This window comes from Fukomys damarensis, unplaced genomic scaffold (assembly GCF_012274545.1).
Source record: "Fukomys damarensis isolate Sample0158 unplaced genomic scaffold, DMR_v1.0_HiC HiC_scaffold_16, whole genome shotgun sequence".
Lineage (NCBI taxonomy): Eukaryota > Metazoa > Chordata > Mammalia > Rodentia > Bathyergidae > Fukomys > Fukomys damarensis.
Genome location: NW_022900928.1, coordinates 98,573,056 through 98,591,148, shown reverse-complemented (window position 1 = coordinate 98,591,148; position 18,093 = coordinate 98,573,056).

The window sequence follows — 18,093 nt, the reverse complement described above, 5'->3', positions numbered from 1 at the left end:
TGGAAAAGCTGTTGCTGCTATCGATGCATAACATACTATTATTAGTCTTTTTATATAAATATATATATATATAAATTGAATTTTGGGAAACTTTAATAGTGCTGCCAACTTTAGAAAAAGTCATCCCAATTTACTGTGTTGAGTTGGCATTGTGCAGAAGTGGACAACCATATTGGTCTAGAAATGTTAATTTATTTTTATTTTTATTTTTTATTTTTTTTCCATGTGTACAGTGGTAACACATCATACTAAATATGTAAGATCATATCTACGTGGGTTTGATTACAGAAACTAATAAAGTATTCTCTAAATAATAAAGGAAAGAGTAAGATAAGACTATAAGAGCGATAAGCAATTTAAATATGTTCAGGGACCATTTTCATCTCCAGAATTAAGGATTATTTTGATGTTACATCATTGCCTTTTCTCTTTTACTTTCCTTTTTAGTTTTATTTTAGATTCCCTATTTTTAATGTTCATATAGAGATTTCTTTAACTGAAATACCGAATAGTTTCTGTGGTGTGAAAAACTATAATAGTACACAGGATCCTAATGAGACAATTAATAATGTGAAATAGGAAGTAAATGGCTAAAGGTGTAGGGAAAGTGGGAAGGGTGGGGGAAAGGTCATAAGGGAGAGGAAAAAATATGAGAAACTGAAAAAATTGAAATAAAGTGTTTGCAAATGGGGAGGGGAGGAGAGGGTGAAGGGAGGGCAGGGACAAGGGGAAAAAATGAGAATCAAGACCTATTATGTAAAGATACAGAATCCCAATGATGAATGTAACTGTATTGTATACCTAGATTGTACCAATAAACTCAATAAAAAGAAAAAAAAAGATTGAAATGGAGCTGAAAATTTTTTATTGCTTACATTGTGTTTGTGTATAAGTCTTACTGTTACCAGAATAAGATCCCTGCTGCTCACCACTCAAAAGCCAATATTCAGATGAGAGTTGGTAGGAAGAAATTCGGTTATTAAAGCAACATCCCTGAAGAAAATGGAAATGTTGTCATTTGTATACTTCATCTCAGGGATTCAGGTGCACAAAAGTCTTTCATAGGGAGTAAAAGAAAGGGAGCTCAGGCAGGCTATGTGCTAAGCAGGTTCTTCATCCTCCAGGGAATATGTCTCCTTCATTCTTCTCTGGCCAGAACATGAAATGGACCTCAGCCTTCTGACATTATTCCTGTTGTTCTATTTTGTGCCATTTTTCCCTGGGACAGGGTCTTGCTATGTAGCCCTGGAACTCTGAATCCTCCTATTTCAGTCACCTGAGTGATGGGACTACAATTATGTATCACCACACTTCATTCTTAGCTGTTGTAGTTCTTTAGACGGAAGACTTCTGTAAGCTAAACATCAAAATTTACAGCTTTGTATTAGTTGATGCATAGAATTAAAGTTTCAACTTCAGTATAACAAAAATCACCACTAAATATTCTGGATTCTGTACACTTAAGAAATATTATTTAGCAGTTAACATCTAACTATCTAGTTGGGGCTTCTCTTTATAATTTAAAATGCCATTCAAATTGATGGAGATATAATACTAAAATAATACTGGGGAGCAACCATGTAGAAAGGCAAAACCAAGGACAACAACCCAAAGCAGCTGCCCTGTAACATTACAAAAGCATAAAATAATTCAAAAATAACTTTTTAAAGTTTATACAATAAAGAAGTTAAAGTTGGGTGTGGTGACACACACCCACAGTCTTAATACTGTAGGAGGTAGAAGCAGGAAGATCACTGGGTCAAGCCCACGTAGGACAACTTAATGACTTACAAGACTCAATTTCAAAATAATAAAATGGCTAAGAGTGCAGCTCAGTGTGAATGTCCAAGGACACTTTTCTCAAACTGAAAAAAAAAAAAAAAGAAGGAAGCCATCATACTACAGTAACTTTAAAAGAAAAACTTTTTATAGCTTTAGGATGACTTAAATGTGAACTTTTTATAAAATCTTGTGTAGTGTATACTCACAATATAGACAATTTTACATTCATTTGTTCATGGTAAGTGCCCTACACAGGTATACCTTATTTCTTTTATACTATATTTTTACTGAATGTTTTCTATGTTTAGATATACAAATCCTAAGCATAGTGTTACAATTGCTTGTACTATTCAGTATAGTAACATGCTGCACTGGTTTGTAACCTAGGAACAATACACTAAACCATGTGGCCTTATTGTATAGTAGACTGTACTATCTATATTTGTGTAAGTGTATTCTGTTCTGTGTCTGGGATCTTATAATTAATGGGTCATGTCTACTTTTGCTATGCCATAATCTAGTATCTCAGGAGGGTCTTTTAAAGAATGCTCTCCTTGTGATAGCCAACCTTACTCCATTTTGGGCCTCTTAACTGTTCCTCCTCCACTTTGTGTAAAGTTGAGTGACTCTGGGTGATTGCCTCCCCCTCCTCTTGGGAGTTCCCAAGATTGATGCATGACAGACCACTGAACCCTGTTTGGTAGAGCAGTCTGCAGCTATGTTAACTTTTTCTTTTTCTTCTTCTTCTTCTTCTTCTTCTTCTTCTTCTTCTTCTTCTTCTTCTTCTTCTTCTTCTTCTTCTTCTTCTTCTTCTTCTTCTTCTTCTTCTTCTTCTTTTACTGAGTTTATTGGTACATTTTAGGTATATGGTAAAATTACATTCATTATTGGGATCTTGGACCTTTACATGACAGAACTTGGTTCTCATTTTTTTCCCCTTGTCCATGCCCTCCCTTCACCCCCTCCTCCCCTCCCCAATCTTCTTCTTCTTCTTCTTCTTCTTCTTCTTCTTCTTCTTCTTCTTCTTCTTCTTCTTTTACTGAGTTTATTGGTACATTTTAGGTATATGGTAAAATTACATTCATTATTGGGATCTTGGACCTTTACATGACAGAACTTGGTTCTCATTTTTTTCCCCTTGTCCATGCCCTCCCTTCACCCCCTCCTCCCCTCCCCAATTAGAAACACTTTATTTCCATTTTTTCATTTTCTCATATTTTTTCTTTTCCCTTATTACCTTTCCCCTACTCTTCCCACTTTCCCTACACCTTTAGCCCTTTTTTTCCTATTTCACATGGTCAATTATCTCATTAGGATCTTATGTACTATTATAGTTTTTCATACCAGAGAAATTAATTGGTATTTACACATGTGTGACATTTATTTCACTTAGGAGTATATCCTCAATATATATCTATTTTCCTATGAATGAATCTAATTTCTCATTCTTTATGGCTGAATAGTATTCCTTTTAATAGAAAAAACCACATCTTCTTTATCCAGTTTCCAACAGATGGGCAAATGGGCTGTTTCCAATTTTTAGCTATTACAAACTGTGCTGCTATAAACATTGGTGCGCATATATCACTGTGGTATGATTTCTTTAATTCTTTTGGAAAGATACCCAGCAGAGGGATGGCTGGGTCAAATGAAACCTCTAGTCCCAGTTCTTTGAGGTATCTCCATATTGATTTCCACAGTGGTTGCACCAGTCTGCACTCCCACCAACAATGGGGATGGGTTCCTTTCTCTGCACAACCCTGCCAACATTTGTTATTGTTTGATTTCTTGACAACAGCCATTCTTTGTGGGGTGAGGTGGAATCTCAGTGTTGTTTTCATCTGCATCTCTCGAATGACGAGTGATGTGGAACATTTTTCATATATTTACTTGCTGCTTTTACTGCTTTGTCTGAGAAATGTCTGTTCATTTCAGATGCCCACTTTTGAATTGGGTCTTTATATTTGGGGGGGCTGGTTGTTTTGAGTTCTTTATATGTTTTAGATAGTAGTCCTTTGTCTGAGGATCAGCTGGTAAAATGTTTTCCACATTGTAGGTTGTCTCTTAGTTCTGTTGATGGTTTCCTTTGCAGTGCAGAAGCTTCTTAATAAGATGAGATCCCACTTGTTGATTCTTTCTGCTAGTTCCCATGCTATTAAGGATTTGTTCATAAAGTCTTTTTCTATGCCAATGTCTTCAAGAGTTCTGCCTAACTTATCTTCCAGCAAATTTAGTGTTTCTGTTTTAATATTTAGATCTTTAATCCACTGGGATTTTAGTTTAGTGCATAGTGAAAGATAAGGGTCTAGTTTTAATCTTTGGCAGGTTGAAATCCAGCTTTTCCAAAACCATTTATTAAAGAGGTTATCTTTCCTCCAGTGGGGATGGTCAGCTCCTTTGTCAAAGATGAGGTAGCTGAGTACATCAGGAGTTGTTTTTGTGTCTTCCAGCCTGTTTCACTGATCCTCAGGTCTGTTTCTTTGCCAGTACCTGCTGTTTTTTATCACAGTAGCTTTGTAGTATAGTTTCAAATTGGGAATTGTTATACCCTGCAGCTATGTTATCTTTATGACCTTGTGAACTAAATACTCTGCACCTGTGTGATATTTTGTTTCAACTAAACTGTGTGAAACTTCCCCTGACCACCACTAACTTAGCAAAGTTCTGCCTCTGTAAATTTCCACTTTCCCTGAGCCCTCCCCAACTAGAAGAGCTGCTTAAAAGAAACCCACAAGCTGCTTTTCAGGGTAGAGAAGTTTTGAACACTAGCTCTCAACCACCATCAATAAAGGACTCAAATTTGGCTCAGAGTGTTGGTGATACTCTGTAATCTGTGGCTACTGGTTAGAAATGGTTAGATCTGATATCATTGGTTCATAGGCCATAGGAGCAAAGAATGGTATATGCTCTGTCGTTGTAATAAATGATCATAAATGTATAACTATTGTACACTGAAGTCTTTGTTTCTTCATTTAACTATAACCACTAAAGCATGTTATTTTAGACTCCCTTCTTTCAGTCCCATTAATGTCTAACCAACTGTCTAACAAAGTGACAAAAATCTGCCCATCACAGACCTACAGTTCAAACTTGGAGAAATAATCAATCATACCAACATATAAATTAGCTGGACTTTTATAACCCATAGATACAAAGTCAAGAGTCTCCATGAAACAACTGAACTCATTTTGACCATGAAAAAAAATCCTTCCTGACATCCATTTTGCTAATTAACAAAGATCCTGGAATCAAAATGAGATAAAGATGGGTGGAGCTGTAACAATCCTTCTAGAATCTGGCTTCTGGAGAATTTGAGAATTTCAAATGTTGACCTACCACCTTGGAATGTGTTTTCAAATTATAGTTCATCAAAATGGCAAGAAATTTTTTCTAAGAAAAACACAAAAGCAACTGAAACATCACTACATCATGCTCTATGTTGAAGCTTTTGTGCTCTGTTTTGCTTGCTTTATTTTATTTTGGTGGTACTGGGGATTGAACCCAGGGATATCACATATCCCTGGTTCCTTTTAATTATTTTTTAAGGCAGAGTCTTTGTTAACCAGGTTGGACTTAAACATGAAATCTTCCTGCATTCGCCTCTTAGAGTCCTGCAAATAGAGGCATGTACCACTATTGGCTACTGAAACATTTTAAAGCAAATGTAAAGACAGTTCAAAGTCCAGCTACCTTCATGTGCTTCATAGTGATTTCTCCAGGATATTCTGTATTCTATTTCTCAGTTTGACTTGTGGCAACGTCAGTATTTCCATTATTACTATGGAGATGTTATTTACCATCTGAATTTAAGGTCATCTGGTTAAGACCTAGGGATCACTAGGGAACCCCAATCCACTTTAGTTTTAACCCCAGTCATTATGAATAATAAGCACCCTTCTCTCAACATAGTTAGTGATTCTCAAAGGCAAGGTGGATGTTGGGGAAGGATTCTTCTTCAAATTTTTCTTATCAGGATCCCCCAAAGGAAAAAATCCTTCATCTTGTTCATCCTTCCAGGAGGGAAAATTGCTATCAATTCCTGAAACTCAGATTTCTATAAAGATTTTTCTGGATTCTATATTTTATCATCCTCTTGACCTTAATCAGTAACAAAGGCTTTTCCAATATTACTAGGACTTCATTGCTCTCTGGTGCAAGTTTAGAAACTGCTTAGTTCCTTGCCTCTGGGAAAGTCTGTCGATTGCATTTCACAAAAGAAAAAGAAGGCACAGTGAGAAGAATGTCTAGCCTTAAGCTTTCTTTTGCATCTGTATGTTAGTTGCCTCTAAATCCATGAGGCAGTGGAAGGTAAATAAGCCTTTGCTCTATTCTTTCTTTGTTCTTTTAACTGAGACTTCTAGCTCTCAAGGAGATTTTCTATTCAGATTAGAATTGGAAAGTTTTTTTTTTTTTATCTTTGTGTAGATGATTTGAACTGATAATTTGCATCTACAAAAAAAAAAAGCCAAAAAGCCCTGACTGGCTGGCTACTACTTTTTCAGAAGACACTGTGGAAGTGCACTATACCATAATCTTTTATCTAGTTTAATGAAGCAAAGATTTTGGAAAAGAGTGAAACTCAAATACAAAATTTTCAGAGCCAAGTTTGTGCTAATACCATCTCTAGATAGCTGTCTGTATGATTAAACAGGTTTTATTCCACCAGATTAAAACCAGCATTTCCCTCCACCAGAAAAATATCTGGTAATTTTAACAAAAATAAATACATTAAAAATTTTTTAAACATGCAAATTAATCCAGCATTACAAACAATATTTACCCAGTATTGGAAAAAGAAAAGTAGAGCAAGACATTAAAGGCTCAGTTGAAAATCTCACAGATGTCCCTTCCAACAGAGTTCCTTCATAAAGCATAGGATTTTTTATGTGTAACTTGTTTTTCTTATTGAGATAAAGAAAATTAGTGCTTTTTTTTATTAAGCCAGAGTACACTTTTATGAAAGAAGTAATATGTCAAAATATATAGCAACTAAAATAAAATAGATAAAATAAACATGATAAAGATTAAAGGAATTCAGGCAGAAAATCAGAACAAATGGAACAGAGACAAGATCAAAGTTATAATACCAAAAAAATTTTTCTATCAAGAGAAAACAGATAATGGATTGTAAGAGATCATGGTATTATAGGGCAGGGGATTGTGAACAAAGAGAAGTGTTCATAAGTACATTGGGAATAGTTTTAAATTCCAAACACAAAGACAGCAGGGACTACAGGCTGAATAAGTCAGCTGTCTTTTATTGAAGAATTCATGAAGTTCCTTTAGCCCCCTCACATAGCACCTAACTTCAGTGCTGCCCTACCTGAAAACTCTCCTGCTTCCCTCAAGCACAGACATCAAACACATTATAAAGGGAGAGTTTTAGGCTGTGAGATAAACCAGATAGTCACAAAGTTCTATCAGATAAGGTTAGTTTTTTATTTCATCAGAATAACAGTATGGATAGAAATGTCAGTTGTAGTTGTATTTAATAAGATTGATGAAATTCAAAATGCTTGGCTGGCCATTCTTCTTTTTTGTGACATTGTTAGTTAAACAACATTTACCTTCTGGTGATAATCATTTTGAAAAAAGAACTAGGTAGGACAAAAATGCTTCCTGTTTAATATATATGTTTGCTGCTGCTACTCATTCAGAAATTTTTATGGAAAATAATAGTACAGTAATACATGTAAGGGCAGAAAGATGTGAGCCCTTTTTTCCCCAGCAGAAAAGTCTGATACTCTTATAAAAAAAAGATAGATTAACAAAATAAAATCATAACAAATTTATCTCTTCAGGGTGGCACAGAGCCTTTCAAAATGAAAAAGCAATACCTATAGAAAACTGCTTATTTTGTGTTTAGTTTTGAGGAAGAATGAATAGATGTGTAGGCATGCGATTGGGCAAAAAGGATATGACCTAATAGTAAGAGACTGGGGAATCCCAGCAAAGCCTATCTGCTTGAATCCTTTTGATTTGTCTTTGTAACACACTTTCATCTCAGGTATAGGGCAAGACCTGTTGTAGGAAGACATTCTTTCAGCCTACTATCAGATGAAGTAGATCAGAAAGATTCTTTAAGACTACCATTTGTTCAGAGATTGGGAAAGGTTAGAGTAATACTTACAGGTTTTATGGCTTGATTTGTGGGATAGTAGTACTGGTACAGTGGGTGATGGGTTCCCAGGAGACAGATCCAGGTTTTTGTGCACAATGCACAAAGAATTGCACATTTTACACATGGCAATAAAGACAAAAGTACAGCTAAATTTATTGAAGTTAACAGCAAGGTGCATTCAGAGCCAGTGGGGTCATGCCAGCATAAACACAAAATATAGCATGAGTTGGGATATAAAAGTCCTGGGGTGGTGAGATGAATAGAAAAGGTATAACATCAGCTCTGGGATTTGAAAATATGTGCTTCACCTAGGGTGCCTCTCATTGGGTCTTTCAGGACATGATTGATAATATGATTGAAAGGGTACTCAGTCATCCCAATTGTATCTACTGCATAGGTCCTTTCCCATAATTCACCTAATTATAATTGGATGCATGACATGCAGCCCATATGTATGAACTTTTAACAAATTCTGAGTGAGGAGAGATCACTGTAAGTCATGCCAACAAATCTAACATGCCTGTGCTCTGGAATTTTAGCAATTCTAGGGTCTTTATTATTCCTATTTCTTCCTCCCTTGTGACAAAGGAAGGGGTTGGCTCTGGGACATTGCCCACATTCACATAAGTGGAGGGGGAGTGGTCCCATAGCCCAGTTGAACTATCTATATTATTTCTAATTTCTATGACCTCCCTTGATTGAAAGAAATCTGGCCTTGGGAGAGAAAGAAGAGTATGAGAAAGAAAGGCAAAAGAAGGTGAGAGAGACTTTGCTTCTGAGGCTGCTTCTTGTCAAGCCTGACTGGAGTGAGACCATCTCAGCAAACATGAAACCCTTCATAAACAAGAAGAAACCACCAAAAGTCTATGCTTCCCTCAGCAAAAGGAACAGATTGCCATAAAAAAATTTAGGACAGGAAATGCAACCTCAGTGGCACCAAGAAGTCCAGTATTATCTGCACACCTGCACTGACCATCCTTGGAACTTCGTCCTGAAGCATTCCATTCTAGATTCCTTAGGATTATAAGCCTATCCCTCAACCCCTATAAAAACTTAACTACTCTTCTAGACAGCTGCTGACATCATTCACTATCTCAGCTTGCCTGCACCTAGGCAAATAAATCAGCTCTATTACTCACACCAAGCCCATGTCTGGGTAGTTTCTCATGAGCTATTTGTAACACTTCTAGGGACTTCCAATCTCCTTTAATTAAAAGTCCTCTGTATGACAAAAATACTACACTTTGGGATACCATTTTCTAAGCACTAAAAATTATAAGCCCAAAGGAGAAAAAAGAATAAGAGTAGATGAGAAAAGGTGTGAGCCAAAAATTGACCCAGGCCTCCCTGCCACCAGAAGGATGGTGAGGACTGGAGCTGTGTGAAGCCATCAGCAGGGCCCAGGACTCCCCATAACCAGCAGAGCAGTGAGGACTAGAGCATGTGGTGCCTCCAACAATCCAACACTACCCCATCCCAGCCTCTGGCCTCCTGGCTGTTCCTGTACCTCATCTACACTGCAGAGGCACAGAGAGTCTTAAAGGCCATTTTCTTGAGCTCTGGAAGATAGAGTAGTAGTGAAGAGTAGTAAGAGGGCCTTACTCTTTCTAAGTTCTCATACAAAGGGTAAAGTTACTATACTGATCAGTTTATTCATTATAAACATATTTTGGGCTAGTCCTTGATTTCATTTCATATGGTTAAAGGTAAAAGATTCATAACTATCATAAATTGTCATTTTCTAAACTGTTCTTGATTCTATTGTTGTTGCTGATTGTATCACTTGGGCTAGTGTTGTGATTTATCTAATCAGTTATATTTCCAGTATAATGAAAATGAGATTGCCTCAGAGTCATTAGAAACTCAAAGCCTAAAGACCAGCTACTTCTGGAAGACACCTCTGAGAAGCAATCATTCCATGAGGGTTCTAAATACAAGCAACAAAGATACATACAATAAGGAATATTGAAGTATCAACCCAGTAATTAAACCAAGGACTATACCAACAACAATAATAGAAATGAAAAGACATTTAAGTAAAATACAGTCTTCCAGCATATCAAAATTCTGGGGGAAACAAGCTGGAAAATTCTCATAATCAATCACCTGGATACCCTAAACTGATAGCACGAAAGTAACAAAATAGATGAATGAGGCTCAAGAAAAATTCAAAACAGAAATAAATTCCCAGATAACTATAGAGATGATGGACAGAAAAAAGACATGATTAGAGTCTCTAGAACAGAAACAGATATAAAAATAGATGAGTTCAGGACCATGATGGAAACCATGCATGCTCAGCATTGGAAAGAAATGGAAACCATGAACACCCAACATAAGAAAGAAATGGAATCCATGAAATAGATTCAAAGTGCTATCCAGGAGATTAAAAACTCTATTGAAAGTATACATAACAGACTGACCCAATCTGAAGACAGAATTTCAGATATAGAAGACAGGATGGTCAATTACCATGAAAAGAGAGATCTTTTAAAAATGGTAAGGGACCATTTTTATGGTAAGGTGGAAAATGGTAAGGGACAAATCCATCCAACAGCTCTTGGTGCAAAGAAAAATAATATAAGATTGATGGGATCTGGGCATGGTGGCGCATGCCTGTAATCTCAGCACTCAAGAGGCTGAGGCAAGAAGACTACTGTGAGTTTGAGACCAGCCTCGGCTACACAGTGAGTTCCAGGGGGCAGTCTCAACTACCTAGTATGACTCTGTCTCAAAAAAAAAAAAATTGATAGGAGTCCATGAAAAACAGAAGTATAAATGACACTTTAAAAAATGTTCACAAAATTAATGATAGAAACAGAGCAAAAGAACATGACATACAGATAAGGGAGACATATAGGAATCCAACTAGTTATGATTTTTTAAATCTACAATTAGGGCTATAATAGTCAAGATCCCAGAAACCCAACAGAAGAACAAAATACTACAAGCAGTTAGAGAAAAGAGATAAATCATATGCAAAGGAAAGCCCATCAGAATCTCAACAGACTTTTCAACAAGTCAAGGAGAGCCTTGAGTGAGGTATTTCAAGCTTTACAAGAAAAAACACTCCAACCTAGGGTGATGTATCCTGAAAAACTATCTTTCAAAATTGATGGGGAAATAAGATGCTTTCATGACAAAGAACACCTGAGAAATTTCATGAATGGCATTCCAAAAAATTTTTTTAAATATCCTACAAAAAGACAATGAAGGTCACAACTCCTTGAGGCCTCACACAGAAAATCCAATAGGCAAGAAATTAAAAGGAGAGGGAGAAAAATAAGAAAGAGCCAACAACAGGAAAATAACACAAGTCAATACATAACAGTTGTAACCATCAATGTTAATGACCTCAATCTACCAATCAAAAGAAATATACCAACAGAATAGATTAAGAAGCAAAATATAACAATATTCTGTATAAAAGAAACACACCTAGTTCAAAAAGAAAATCATAGACTGAAAATTAAAGGATGGAAACCAGTGACAGGAACCTGGAAAAAAGTAGGGGTAGCTATCTTATTTGCAGACAAAGTATATTTCAAACCAAAACTAATTAAGAGAGACAAAGAAGGTCAATACATCCTTTTAAAGGGAACAATCCAAGAGGAAGAGATGACAATCATAGATATATATGCACCAAATATGAATGCACTCAACTATACAAAACAAATATTAAGGGACATTAAAACCCATATAAGCACTAATACAATCATAGTGGGGGGACCTCTATACTCCACTCTCACAAATAGACGGATCATCTAGACAAAAATCAGCAATGAAATACTAGAACTGAACCAAACTTTTGAACAAATGGACTTAATAGATGTCTATAGAGGGTTCCACTCCACAAAAGCAGAATATACATTATTTTCAGTTGCATACCCAGGTCATTCTCCAAAATAGATGCATACTATCTCACAGAAAATGTTTAAGTAAATGCAAAGGAATTGAAGTTATCCCATATATATTATCAGACCATAGTCCAATTAAACTAGAGATAAATAGAATAAGAAACCTCAAGAACTTCACAAACACACAGAAACTGAATAACACTCTTCTGAACAACCAATGTGTCACAGTAGAAATTAAAGAAGAAATTAGAGAGTCTTTACAATTTAAAGATAATGCTAGTACAACATATAGAAATTTATGGGATATAATGAAAGCAGTTTCATGTGGGAAATTCATAGCATTGAATGCCCATACTAGGAAAAAGAGAGCTCAAATAAACAACCTAATACTGAATCTTAAGCTTCTAGAAAAAGAAGAGCAAGAGAAACCCAAAGCTCATACAAGGGAAGAAATTCTAAAGATCAGAGCAGAAAGCAACTCAATAAAGACTAAGAGAATGATATAAAAAATCAAGGAATTGAGTTGGTTTTTCAAAAAAATAAATAAAATTGATAAATACTTAGCCAACCTTATCAAAAACAAAGAAAAGGCTCAAATCCATGCAGTTAGAAACAAAAAAGGTGAAGTTGTAACAGATCCAGCAGAAATCAAGAGGATCATCAATACCTACTTAGAGAACCTAACTAATAAAATGGAAAACAAAGAAGAAATGGATAGATTTTAGATCATATGAATTTCAAAAGTTGAACCAAGAAGATATAAAAATTCTAAACACTCCAATTACAAACAATGAAATTGAAAACATAATTAAAAATTTATCAACAAAGAAATGCCCAGGTCTTGGTGGCTTCACTGCTGAACTGTAGAAGATGATTAGAGAAGAACTACTGTCACTACACTTTAAACTTTTCAATGAAATTGAAAGGGAAGCAAAACTTCTAAATTCATTCCTAGAGGCAAGGGTTACTTTGATTCCATAGCTGGGAAAGACCCAACCAAGAAAGAGAACTACAGGCCAATCTCCCTAATGAACATAGATGCACAAATCCTCAATAAGATACTCACAAAGAAAATAGAGAGTCTTTAAGAAGACCATACACCATGTCAGGTGTGGCGGTGCATGTCTGCAATCCCAGCATTCGAGGCTGAGGCTGAGGCAGGAGGATCACTGTGAGTTCGAGACCAGCCTGGGCTATGTAGTGAGTTCAAGGTCAGTCTCAACTACATAGTGAGACCCCATCTCAAAAAACAAACAAACAAAAATCCCCCAAAAAGTCATACACCTTGATGAAGTTAGATTCATCCCAGGGATGCAAGGATGTTTCAATGTACATAAATCCATAAATGTAATACACTATATTAACAGAGTAAAGGACAAAAGCCATATGATCATCACAGTAGATATAGAAAAAGTATTCAACAAAATTCAACACCCATTCATGATAAATACTCTACAGAAAATTGGAATAGATGCTCTTTATCTCAATTTGATAAGGGCTATCTATGCAAAACCAACAGCCAACATCATACTAAATGGTCAAAAACTGAAAACTGGGCCAGGGATTTAGCTCAGCAGTTCGGTGGCCTGCCTCACAAGCACAAGGGCTTGAGTTCAATCCCCAGTACCAAAAAAAAAAAAAAAAAACAAACTGAAAACCTTCATGCTAAAAGCAGGAACAAGACAAGGATTTCACTATCACCACTCCTGTTCAATATAGTTTTGGAAACATTAGCAACAGGAATTAGACAAGAGAAAGAAATAAAAGCAATAAAGATAGGAAAGGAAGAAATTAAATTGTCATTATTTGTTGATGATATGATACTCTACATAGAAGACAAAAAATGCTGCCAAAAGACTTCTACTCTTGACAGATTCAGTAGAGTAGTTGCATAAAGGGTCACCACTCAAAAATCAATAGCCTCCTTGTATACAAATAAAAGAATCACTGAGAGAGAGTACAGAAATAATCCCTTTCACAATAACATCCCCAAAAATGAAATATCTAGGAATCAACGAAACATAGAAAGCAAAAGACCTCTACACTGAGAACTACAACACTCTGAAAAAAGAGATAGAAGAAGATATAAGAAAATGGAAAGAAATTCTTTATTCCTGGGTATGAAGAACCAATATAGTGAAAATATCCATACTTCCAAAACTGCTTTACAGATTCAAAGCAAGCCCTACTGAAATTCCAACAGTATATTTCACTGAAATAGAGAAAACAATCCAAAAATTCATTTGGAATCAGAAGAGACCTAGAATACCAAAGCAATTAAAGGCAACAGAGACACGACAGGGGGTATCATGATCCCTACTTAAAACTATACTACAAAGCTACTGTGATAAAAACAGTATGGTTCTGGCAAATAAACAGATCCAAGGATTAGTGGAACAGATTAGAAGATACAGAAACAACTCCAGAAATGATAAACTACTTCATCTTTGAGAAAGGCGCCAACCATCTTCATTGGAGGAAAGATAGTCTCTTTAATAAATGGAGTAGAAAAAAATGGATTTCAACTAGTCAAAGATTAAAACTAGACCATATCTTTCACCATGCAATAAACTAAATCCAAAGGATTAAAGATCTAAATATTAAAACAGAAATACTAAACTTGCTGGAAGATAAGTTAGGCATAACTCTTGAAGATATCGGCACAGGAAAAGACCTTATGAACAAATCCTCAGTAGCATGGGAACTAGCACAAAGAATCACCAACTGGGATCTCATCTTTTTAAAAAGCTTCTGCACTGCCATAGAATCACCACCAGAGCTAAGAGGAAAACATTTTTACTAGCTGTTCCTCAGACTAAGGTCTACTAGCTAGAATATAGAAAGAACTAAAAAAAAAAAAATCAGACTCCCCAAACTCCCCAATTCAAAAATGGGCATCTGAATTAACAGACATTTCTCAGAAAAAGAAGTAAAAGGAGCAAATAAACATAAGAAAAAATGTTCAACATCACTGGTCATCTGAGTGATGCAGATGAAAACAACACTGAGATTCCACCTCACCCCAGAAAGAATGGCTGCTATCAAGAAACTAACCAATAACAAATGTTGGCAGGGTTGTGGGAAGAAAGGAACAAAACAGGGCAAAATTTCAAAGTCATGCATCCCCAGAGCTACCAGGTACAGAGACACCAGGAGAGAGAAGATTCCCCCAACAAAGATAAATTTTAAAATAAAAAATAAGAAATTATGAAAAAACATGCAAAACATCTGAGGACTGGTTAAAACCCATACGTAATGTCATCAGAAAGCTGGGCCCTACCACCATGAAGTCCTAATACCATGAGGAATCTGCTAGTCATCTCAATTTTTTTGTCTTTGATGAAAGATTTCAGACTAGACTCATAAGCTACTGTATAAAATTTACTACATCATGATTGATTTTTAAGGGCGAGAGAAAATACACCTCAAAATGTGAAGAAGGACAGGCACCAAAGTGGCACTTGCACTGAAAAGGTCTCACGTTATATTTTGTATCATTAACTGGGTTCTTTGAGGAACATCCTTTCCTTCTTCTGAGGTCACCAGTCTTTTACAAGGAAAATACGCTATGTTCACCTACCAGGTCCTTGTTGACTCCTTTGATAGATGTTTTATGATTAATTTGTTTTGAGACCTTGAGTTTTCCAACCCTTCACAGCCTGAACTTTGTACAGACCCTGGGCCTTATCAGCAGACTAACAGAAGGTTATATTCTCTTGAGCTAAAATTTGAAACCACAAGCTTGCATGGATTTTATCTATAGCTAATGATTAAGAAAGTCAAAGAAAAAGAAAAAATCATATCTTCTTTATTTTCCAAGTACCCCTATCACCTATCTTTAGGCCTGTTAATATCTAATTTTCTACCTAGTACTTAAGGAGTCTGGAATACAAGAGTGGCTCAAAATTCAGACAGAACATAAAAAAAATCTAATCAGCGAAATATCAGAAAATTTCCACAATCTTAAGAATAATATGGATAGAAAGAGGAGGAAGCATTTAGATGGCATCAGCTATGGTCAAGGTGATATGGCCATAGACCATACAAGAAGTGTTTAGAACTCCAGACACCACCAGAAAGCCACCTCCTCATATATCATAGTTAAAATGTCAAGGTTACACAGCAAAAAGATGGTATTGAAAGCTACAAAAGAAAAATGCCAAATCATTTATAAAGGCAAATCTTCCAAAATTATAGTAGATTTATCAGCAGAAACTCTACAAAGCCAGGAGTGCAGGGAATAACATATTTCAAGCTTTGATAGAAAATAGCTGCCAACTTAGTTTACTGTATCTAGCAAAATGACCTGTCATAATTGAAGTAAAAGTAAAGACCATCCAAGATAAGCAAAAACTAAAGGTCCTCGTGACCATTAAGTCAGCTTACCAAAAGATATTAAAGAAATACTACACACAGATTGAGTAGACTAACACTATTTGATTTCTGGTACCAAAAAAAGAAAAAGAAAAAAAAAAAGGAGTAGACTAACAAATGAGGATTAGGAAACAATCAACCATAAAAAAAAATGGCATCAGCTAGTGCCACTGCCACCATCTCCAGTGCCTGGAGGGACTGCTGGGCCATGCCCTCCCCTGCCAGCACCACCGCCATCTTCAGTGCCAGGAAGGTGGCTGCATGGGCACCCTAAACCCTCCCAAACCCCTCTCTCATGAGCACTTTCAGATCTCCTGATTGTGCTAGTCTTTAGACCTACTCTGTAGAGGCAGTGGTGGTCATAAAGGGTATTTTCTGGCATTCCCAACTTTAAACATCTTTAAAGAAGGGGTGGGGGAAAGCTGTAGTAGAACTGAGTGGAGTTCAACCCTTCAGGAGGTTGGGAAACTCAATCTGGGCCTTGCAGCCTGAGGTCAGTATGCATCGTGGGGTTCTGCCACCAGTTAGGTGAGATCAGGGGATTTGGTTCTGAACATGGCAGCACATGTTATGTATTATGTCAGCAGAGATATAGTCTGAAAGAGGTCCTTCAAACTCATTTTTTTCTTTCTTTTTTTCATTCCACTCTGCAAATTCTTCTTTTGTTCTGTCCTCTTTCTCCAACTCAGTCTCTTGCTCCACCATATTATCCCTCATCTCCCATTTGTTTCTGCTCCTGTCCTAACTCAGATTTCTTCTTTTATTATTTTTTCTCTTTTCTTTCTCTTCATTTTTTATGTCAGTCTACCTCACTTAAGGGTTATTATACTTCTACTGTGTTCGTCCCTTTTGAATTTAACAGTTTCCTGATGTTTGTATGGTCATTCTACATCTTCTGGCTTCATGTGAAACCTTCTCTAATTCTTTTACTTATCTACTCCTCTTGTCTTAATTCTGTTTTAAGCCCCCATCCTAAATGGTAAATATCCTTATTGAAAAGTTTATGCACTGCAAATATATTTTGGATTTCTTCTTGATTTTAATTTAATTCACATGGTTTGAAGGTGATAGACTGATGACTACCAAAAGTGGTCAATTTGCAAGCTGTGCTTGCTCATATTGTGGTGCTGATTGTATCAATTAGGATAAAGTATTGTGATTGATTCAATGAGCTTTTTTCTTCAGTATTATGAAAATGAAAATGTCTATGAGTCATTAGAGACCCATGTGCTGAAGCCCAACTATAGCAGGAAGATTTAAGTAATAACCTAAAGGTTAAACTAAGGACAACACAACAACAGTAGTAAAAATGAGAAAATGCTTAAGCAAGATACAGGGAAAGACTTCCAGCTCACCAATGGCAATCAGTGGAGCAAATGAGGATGAAAAGTCTGACAGTGAACCATCAGGACACCCTGAACTCAAAGCACAGGAAGTAACAAAACTGATCAATTAGGCTCTAGAGAAATTTAAAACAGAAATAATTTTCCAAATAATCATAGAGATGATGAGCAAAATGAAAGTTATAATTCAAGACTCTAGAACAGAAACTGAGAGGAAAATAGATGAGCTCATGACCACGATAGAAGCTATAAATGCCCAGCATAAGAGAGAATTGGAAACAATAAATGCCCAATATAAGAAATAAATGGAATCACAGGGCAGATTCGAGTAGATATCCAGGAGATTAAAAACTCCATTGAGAGCATTTGCAACAGAATAAAAGAGTCCAAAGATAGAATCTCAGATATAGAAGATAATATTGCAGTCAGTGACCGTGAAAAGAGAGATCTCTTAAAAACAGTAGAGGATCATGAGAAAATGATCCAACAACTCTTAGATGATGCAAAGAAGAATAAGATAAGACTTATAGAAATCCAAGAAGTAGCAGAAGAAAATGAAAATGACCTTAGAAAGCTGTTCACAGAATTAATTTTAGCAAACTTCCCAAAAAGAGGG